Raw genomic sequence first — 7,998 nt, forward strand, 5'->3', positions numbered from 1 at the left:
AGCGCGCGGCGGTGATGACGCAGCAGTGTCCAGGCAGAGCCGCAGCTCCCAGCGTTGCCCACCTGGAGCCACCTGCGCCCGGCCCGGGCCCCAGCGCCCCCCGGCAGGGGAATTTGGGGAGGTGGGAGGGGGGGAGCGCCAAGGCCGGGCCCCCCCGCGCTGTGGTGGCGGCAGCGGCTGCAGTGGGGAGCGAGTGCGGGCGGGAGCGGCCGAGAGCCCAGCGCTGCCCCAGCCCGAGCTGCCCCAGCTCCATCGCTGCCCCTGCGCTGGGATGCTGTGGGTTTGGGGGGAAGAGGGAGCCGGCAGTGGGTGCTGGGCCTGGGGGCAGCAGGAGAAGGGAAGGTGAAGCAGAATTGAAGAACAAAAGGATTAAACGATGCCTGTGGGAGGAGCAGGTGGGATTGTGGAGGAGAAAGAGGAATAATGGGAGGAAGAGGAGTGTGAGGAAGAGTAGGGACACCGCAGGAGGGTCAGAAATGGGAAGCAGCACAATGTTCCACCCCTCCCTGTATCTGCAGCCTCTGCCCCAGCCCCAGGAGCCTTGCTCCCGCCACATGCAGCAGGTGTCCGAAGAGGATGATCCATGATTTTCACAGGGGTGAATCTTGGTGTTTGTGAGCTTTATTGGGCTAAATGTTGGTGCTTTGGTTTTTTGCAGGGGCTCAATCTTTATATTTTGGAAGGGATTTGGGCGGAAACTTGCTTTTTGGGGAGATTTTGATCTGTGTCTTGATGTTTGGATAATTTTTGTGCTGAATCGTTGTGTTTTGGAGGTTCTTATAGACACAAGATGCCCAATGACTTCCTGAGTTGCACTTTGGAAGGAGGAACCCTCAGCCCAAGGTGCTCTCTTGTGTTTTCCTCCAACCCAGGATTTTTCATTCCCAAGGCATTGGCAGATGGAGGACGAGGAAACTCCTGAGAGGTCCCTCTCGAGAAGGAGCTGCAAACCCAGCCCAGGGAGCTGCGAGGAGGAAAGACCCTCCCTGAGCCGGGAAGGCGGCCGGAGATCCAGGCAGAGCTCAGAGCTGGTGGAGAAGCCTCCTGGAGGGGAGAAGCCCCACAAGTGCTTGGAATGTGGGAAGGGTTTCAACTACAGCTCCCACCTGATCCAACACCAGAGGATTCACACAGGGGAGAAGCCCTATCAGTGTGGGAAATGCAGGAAGAGCTTCAGGAGTATTTCTTATCTGATGCAGCACCAGGTGATCCACACAGGGGAACGGCCCTACACCTGCTTGGAATGTCGGGAGAGCTTTGGGTGGAGCTCTGCCCTGAGACAACACCAGCGCATCCACACTGGGGAGAGGCCCTACGAGTGTCCCAAGTGTGGGAAGAGGTTTCAGACCAGCTCCAGTCTCCTCAAACATGAGCGAATTCACACAGAGGAGAGGCCCTTCCGCTGCCCCGACTGCGGGAAGGGATTCAAGGATAACTCCCACCTCATCAGGCACCGGCGCATCCACACTGGGGAGAGGCCCTACGAGTGTCCTGAGTGTGGGAAGAGCTTCGCCAGGAGCTCTCACTTGACTAAACACCAACGGAGTCACCACTAAGGGAAGCCCTGTGAGTGCCCCGAGTGTGGGAAGAGCTTCGTGCTGTGCTCCAGCTCCATTTCCCATGGGAGCATGGGTGTTGGATGATCCTCAGTGACCCCCGTTGGGCAGAGCCCTGGTGATCCGTGGTCCTGGTGATCTCCGTGGGGTGGGGGAAAGGTGTTGGAGAGATTTCTCTCTCTTTTCCTTGTCCCGCTGTGATTTGGTTGGTAATAAATTCCCTCGCTGTGCCCAGGCTGGCTCTGTTGTTCCCGTGCCGGTGCTCGGGGCGGGATCTCTCCTGTTCCGTCTCAACTCCCGGGCCTGTTCTCAGCCAATCAGAGAATGCGATGAAGAAGATTCAGCCAATCAGAGAGAGCAGCTGTGATGACTCACCGGTTGCCGGGCAGACCCGCAGCACCCAGTGTTCCCCACCTGGACCCGCCCTCCCCGCCCAGTCACGATCCCCCCGCGGGGTCCCCCCAAGTCCCTCCCCAGTCCCGCTCCCAAGTAAATGGAACTGGGTAAAACTTGGAAGCTTTATTGGGAGCGCTGGGAGCAGCTTGGCTTGGACAGAGTAACACAGGGTTGGAGGGGACGCACTGCACTCCCAAAATCAGCGTGGGGACGGAGCGTGGGATCCTGGCTGGGTCCGAGGCCACGGGGAGGGGCTGTAGACACTGCTGGCTCAGGAGTTCTGTGGGCAGAGAAAAGGTGGTGACCCCCGGCTGGCGGTCCCTAGGAGGAGCACACACACTCGGGGAGGGGAAACACGACCCCCGGGACCCCCCCTCTCCTTCTTGCACAGTTAGTAGCTGAGCCCCAGTGCCACGAAGACGAAGCCCAACACAGAGCCCCCATCCCCATCAGCACTTTACTGTGGGCAGCGTCGGGCGACATCTCTAGGGGACCACAGGGGTCAGGACCAACCAAAACCTCTCATGGACATTCCAAGCCACTCGAAGAATCCTCCCAATCTCCCCCAGCCCACCTAGAGCTCCCTAAAACATTCTCCTAATGTCTTCCCAGCTTCCTTGGGATGCACCAAAGCCCTTCCTGTCCTTCTCAAAATGCCATAACTCCCTCCCATTTGCTCCCCGCTGCCCCAGGACCCCCAAACCTTCTACCAGTCCCTTCACAACCCCAGCAGGACTCACCAAGACCCCTCCAGGTCTATTCCCAGCACAACCAACCTAATTCCAACCCCTGCTTTCCAATTCCTGATCTTTTTCCAGCTCCTCCAGGTTCACTCAAATCCCTCCCAGTTACACCCAGCACCCCCAGACTCCCTTCCAGTGCCCTCCAGGATCCCCGGAACCCCATCCCACCCTCCTAACATCCTTCAAACTCCTCAGCCATTCTAGACACCCAATCCATTCTCCCAGTTTAAACCAGGCTATCTCAAACTCTCTCCCAGTTACCCCAGCACAGCCCAATCCCTCTTCCAGCTCCCCCAGCGCCTCCCCAACTCCCCCCACACTGTGGGGTCCGGGCCGTGCCCCAGTGCCGGCTCAGGGGGTGCTCCAGGCTGACGTGCTCCACCTGGAGCTGGAGCTGGCCCCGTGCCGGGCAGGGTTTCCAGCAGCACCAGGAGCTGGTAGAAATCCAGTCCCCATTGGGGACCAGGTCAGTGGCCACCACGTGTCCCGAGAGCTCCTGCTGGCCCTGGAACCAGCTCAGCTGGATGTCGGCAGGGTAGAAATCCATCAGGGAGCAGAGCAGGCAGCCGGAGCTGGGAGCTCGAGGGAAGCAGCGAGATGGACACACTGGGAGAGAGTGGGGACACACTGGGATCAGCTGGGGGGGACTGGGAGAGATGGGAGAGGGCTGGTGTGGCACTGAGAGTGACTGGGAATGAAATTGGAGAGAGTAGGGAAACACTGGGAGAGAGTGGAGTGGATTGGGGCAATGGGAGAAAGACTGGAGGTTTGGGATTTGACTGAAAAGGATTTGAGAGGGCACTTGGATAGAGGGGAGAGATTTGGGGAGGCACTGGGATGGCAGTGGGAGAGAGGCTGGAGGTCTGGGAGTGGACTGGGAAAGGAATGTCTGTGGACTAAAAGGAATTGGGAAGGACTCTGGTGACACTGGGAGGGACTGTGAGGACACTGGTAGAGACTGGGATGGACTGGGAGAGCCACCGGAGTCCCTTGGGGTGAGTGGACAGGAGGCCACAGGGATGGGTATCTTAGTTTGAGAGACGATTTTAAAAAGCACACTGGAGTGAGTGCTGTCTTCTCTGCAGGGTTCCAATAGTCCCTTTCCACCAATGGGAAATAAATATTAATAGATGAAAGAGGAAAAAACTCCAACAGTTTATTAACAAACAATAAGCCTACAAAGCAAAAAAACCTCCCAGACTCTGGATATTAAATTATCAGACCTTTCCCCACACTCACCAGGGAAAATGACCCAAAATGCCAGAGAAATCCCTGCTCACAACACATTGTACAGGTGGCGCCGCTTCTCCCCCAGGGGAAAAACCAACCAGGGGCTGTCCCGAAGGAGAGGAAAGCCCGGGGCTCGCCTTCCCTTGAACTCCTCCCCAGCCGGGCTCCGCGGGCACGGTCCCGGCAGGCGAAGCAGCGGGGCTGAAGCCTCGGGCTGTTTTCTCTCCCGGCTCGGCCCGGCTCGCAGCGGCTTTGGGCTGCAGCGGCGCCGCTCCGCTCCTGCCGGCGCGGAGCCCCCGGGCTGCGACACAGCAGCTGCTCAGTTCGCCTCCAGGCACGGCAAGGCTGCCCCTGCAGCCTCTCCGAGCCGAGAAAAGGGAAAAAATCCTTTGTTTGCTTGGGGCAAAAACGCTTTTCAGCCAAACAGAAACCCACGGTGCACAGAGAGAGCCGCGGAAAACCCGAGCAGCGAGGCTTCAAAACGCCCGCGGAATGAACAAGGAGCCTCTCCCCGCCCCGGCCCCGCACACATCCCCTCCCGGGCTGCCGGGGTTTAGATACAATAACCATTCTTTGGGCACCAAGCAGAGGATCATGGAATTACCATCACAATAACTCACTGCAAGAAAATCGTGTACACAATAATCACATGTATCTATCTGTAAAAGCACGTACTGAACTCTGGGTACAGCAATGTACTCTAGTGCAGGAGTGGAGAGGCTGAATGGACACCAGGGGAGATGTGAAATGTACGGACACAGCAAACACTCCAAGGGCATAAAGCTCATTCTAAGCTTTTCCGTGTTTCCAGGGTATTGACTGCTGGATTTCAATGAACTGAGATGTCACTGTGAAAAGCAGAGCACTCTGGAACCAGACACTGCTGCTGGAGTCAAAGTCTGGACTTGTCACATCTCAGATTTGAAAATATATTGAAGAAAAAGCTCCATTACCACAACCTTTCCCAGCACATACCTCTTCGCACATTACAAAATACAACGGAATTATTTCTATAGGCTAAAAAATAAAGTAAAATGAACATTGAAAATGTTCCCTGATAAAAAGTGACGTTGAGAAAATACAAAATAATGAAGTGTGTCTAGAAAAGCCGGCTGTGGTTTCTCAGGTATTGGGCTCAGTGTCAGCTCCGAGCCGGGCTCTGTCTCCCAGGTGCCCAAGTGCCCGGGCCAGCTCTGAGCAGCCTCTCCCGGCTCTCCAGCCCGGCTTTGCCCCGGCTCTGCCCCGGGCAGGCACTCGGTGTTTCCGTGGTGCCGCTGCCCCGCTCAGCTCCCCGTGCCCTGCAAAGGCGCCGAGGCTGCGCTCGGTGCCCCTGGGTGTCACTGAGCGAGGCACTGACGAGCCCCGGTGCCCGGGCACAGCCCTGAGGGACACCCCTCGTCCCCGGCCTCCCGCGGGACACGGAGCCACTGCCCACAAGGCCCTGGCACGTCCGGCCCGGCCAATTCCTCCTGCCCCGGCCAGCCCGGGCTGCAGCCCCAGGGCTCTGCAGGCCGGGGCTGGGGCTGCCGGCTCCCACCGTGGCCAAAGCCTCCCAGGGCTCTGGCCACGCCAGGGGCTACAAGGCCACGAGGCCGGGGCTGCTCCGGGCCGCTTCCAGGCTGTCCCTCTGCTCTTGGGTGCCGGGGGTGGCCCTTTGTGACATGGGCGTGTGTCAGGGCCCTCGGTGATGCGGGACATTGTGGTGCTGTCATGAATGAGAGTGTTTGAGATCGCTTAAAAATCGGTGACAAGGGCATGAACAAAAGTCAGATTTAATACTGAGCGACAAAATACAACAAGTTTGATGCCAAGATTCACTGTACTGCCTACAGGACAGCTAAGGTACAACAAGGGAAAACAAGCAACAAGAAAACCAAACAAAATCCAGGCAACCAAAACAGAAATGAACTGAGAACTCCCTAGGGGAGTGTGGGTGGGTGTGTGCTGTGTTGAGGTGCATGGGACAAAAGACAGTGTGAGAAAGGATTAAAAGGAACACGGCCTAAAAACTTAACAACTCTGAGCAGCACTTTAACTTCTCCCTTAATTTATTACTTAACTTATACCTTAGCCCCAGCAATCCAACAGAGGTACAACACTGAACTAATACCTAACTTAACTTATAACTTAACATTAACAATTCCACAGAGCAATTACACTTAACAGCATTTAACCTAACTTATAGCTGTAACTACCAAGTTGTGCTTAGCAACTTAACAGAAAAACAACACTTAGTTTATGACTTACATTTAGCAACTTAGCAATAGAATAACAGAAGTATTTAAGTAAGTTCATAACTATAACTAAACCTTGCATACAGACCTTAGATATCCAAGGTACTTCCACATCTAGGAAAGCTGTATTTCTCCCAGATTTGCTATAGCATATGTGCAGGGGCACACACACAGACAGGAACAGTCAGTGCAGGCAATTCCCCTCAGAGCTCAGTGAAATCCTCCCTTCAGATGTTTTTGCATCTCCCACTGGCCGAAGGATGGGGCCTTGAGCAGTGAGGGTATGGGCCCAGGACACGTCGTGTTTCAGCGATCCTCCAGGCACAGCAAAGCCGAGGGTTTGCTGGCTCTGAGAGGCCCCTCAGAGGGAGACTGCTGGTCACAGCCCACGGTGGCCCAGGAGAGCTCAAAGGTCTCCTTTTGGATTTCTGTTGATAGAGAGTGGGCTCCAGTCATAACCATGTTTCATCCTGGCCTCAGTGTGGGTTGGCACTTTCTCTAGGAGTGGGGGAATGCATCCCCACACTGGGATCTCAGTGGTGCCCATGGCCTGGGTGATGCTGGCCCGATGCCAAGCACCCATCAAAGCCAATATGACCCTGCCCCTCCAGCTGCACAGGGGACAGAAAATTTAACAGAGAATTTCTGGGTCAGATTAAGACAGGGAGAGATTGTCCAAAAACAGCAGAACAGGCATCACAGACCCAGCCTGGGAACAGGGAGGAAATTTATTACCAACCAAATAGCTCAAAGACAAGGAGAGTGAAAAGTTCTCTCCAACTCCTTCCCCCCACCCAACACGGATCACCAAGGCTCTGCCCAACGGGGGTCACTGAGGATCATCCAACACCGATCCTCCCATGGGAAATGGAGCTGGAGCAGAGCACAAAGCTCTTCCCACACTCAGGGCACTCACAGGGCTTCCCTTAGTGGTGACTCCGTTGGTGTCGGGTCAAGTGAGAGCTCTGTGAGAGGCTCTTCCCACACTCAGGACACTCGTAGGGCCTCTCCCCAGTGTGGATGCGCCGGTGCCTGATGAGGGTGGAGTTGCGGTTGAATCCCTTCCCGCAGTCGGGGCAGCGGAAGGGCCTCTCATCTGTGTGAATCCGCTCATGTAGGAGGAGATTGGAGCTGGTCTGAAACCTCTTCCCACACTTGGGACACTCGTAGGGCCTCTCCCCAGCGTGGATGCGTCAGTGTTTCTTCAGGTAGGACATCCACCCAAAGCTCTTCCCACATTCCAAGCAGGTGTAGGGCCGTTCCCCTGTGTGGATCACCTGGTGCTTCATCAGATCAGAAATCGTCCTGAAGCTTTTCCCACATTTCCCACACTCGTAGGGCTGTTCCCCATTGTGGATCATCTGGTGCTGGATCAGGTGGGAGCTGCAGCTGAAACCCTTCCCACATTCCAAGCACTTGTGGGGCTTCTCCCCTCCAGGAGGCTTCTCCACCAGCTCTGAGCTCTGCCTGGATCTCCGGCCGCCTTCCCGGCTCAGGGAGGGTCCTTCCTTCCCGCAGCTCCCTGGGCTGGGTTTGCAGCTCCTCCTCCTGAGGGATCTATGGGGCTTTTCCTCCTCCTCCATCTGCCCACACCTTCGGAATGACAAGTCCTAGTTTGAGGAAAAGAACAAGATAAGAGGTACTTGGGCTGGGGGCTTCTCCTTTCCCAAGATCATCTCAGGAAGTCACTGAGCATCTTGTGTCTGTGTGTAAGAACCTTCAAAACACCAAGATTCAGCCCAAAAATCCTCCAAAGATCAAGATACACCTCAAACCCCACCCCCCCAAACAACAAGACTGGGCCAAAATCCTCTCCAAAATAGAAAGATTAAGGCCCTG

At 55.9% G+C, this 7,998-nt stretch overlaps 1 pseudogene; it reads right to left on the bottom strand.

Moving 5' to 3' along the window:
• Nucleotides 1–6,998: 6,998 nt before the first annotated feature.
• On the bottom strand, nt 6,999–7,764 carry LOC148217959 (uncharacterized; annotated as a pseudogene).
• Between the last annotated feature and the right edge of the window lie 234 nt (nt 7,765–7,998).

The sequence above is a fragment of the Sturnus vulgaris genome, unplaced genomic scaffold (genome assembly GCF_052056855.1).
Source record: "Sturnus vulgaris isolate bStuVul1 unplaced genomic scaffold, bStuVul1.hap1 Scaffold_198, whole genome shotgun sequence".
NCBI lineage: Eukaryota > Metazoa > Chordata > Aves > Passeriformes > Sturnidae > Sturnus > Sturnus vulgaris.